The sequence below is a fragment of the Heloderma suspectum genome, chromosome 3 (assembly GCF_057233095.1).
Source record: "Heloderma suspectum isolate Gila_16-S chromosome 3, 16-S_ref, whole genome shotgun sequence".
NCBI lineage: Eukaryota > Metazoa > Chordata > Lepidosauria > Squamata > Helodermatidae > Heloderma > Heloderma suspectum.
In genome coordinates, this window is record NC_139460.1 from 213,586,411 (window position 1) to 213,587,404 (window position 994).

The window sequence follows — 994 nt, forward strand, 5'->3', positions numbered from 1 at the left end:
TTTTCTACACGAGGCTGTTATTTGCTGTTACATTCAGTTTTATCATAGCACTGGGATCTGAACTCTATACAAAGAGCTTTCCTTTTCCTGCTTTTCTGCTACATAACCTCTAGGTGGTGCTGTGCTATAGCAGAATATCGCAATTACACAAGTAGGAAATACATTTCCTTTCATTTTCAGAAAGAATACCCCTTTTCCCCACTCTCAAAAATGTCAGGAAAGTGCTTTAAAAGAAACAGAAGTGAAACTGGAGGATCACAACATTGTCTAAAGAACCTGTAAATAAGTAAGGAATCACAAGCACACAATAAATGCCTCATCTAGAAAAGGTCTAGGTATAGAGGAAAATAGCTCAACGTTTAGTAATGTGCTGCACATCAGTTATGCTGGTATAAATCCTCTTTAAATTGGGAGCAGCACTTCCCCATCCTAACTTTTCATCTGTTCCACCCAATCCTGCCCATTTTGTGTGCCAATATTACTGGTCACTGTGTTGAAAGGAAGGGAGAAAGGAAAGTTATGGCCAGGATCCTGGTTTCTGTGACTATATATGAATGTTACTGAAATGGAGGTGCAATAGAGGGTGACATACAGCACTCATGTAACACTTCTGACCATCACATTGGCCCAGGGTAGCCTAACACTGGGGACTAGGCCGAAAATCTGTAACCAGTTTGAACAAATAATATATAAAACTTACATCATATTTATGCGACATATGGGTGAGAACTTGGTTTGCCCCATCTCCAAGTTTTAACAGACAATACAGTCTGGAAACTATGAATATTGACGCAATATAATGAATGGGCTGATCACTAACATTATAGTAAGCATAGCACAGAGGATCTTAATGTTAGGTATGGATGAATTACAGACTGAATTAAATTAAGTTGCTAACCTAGCCCAACATCTTCAAAATTAAAATTCCAGTTTCAGTACTAGGTGAAGCTAGGCAAATCTTCTCTCCTCAGTTTTTCATGGGAACTTTGCCCCT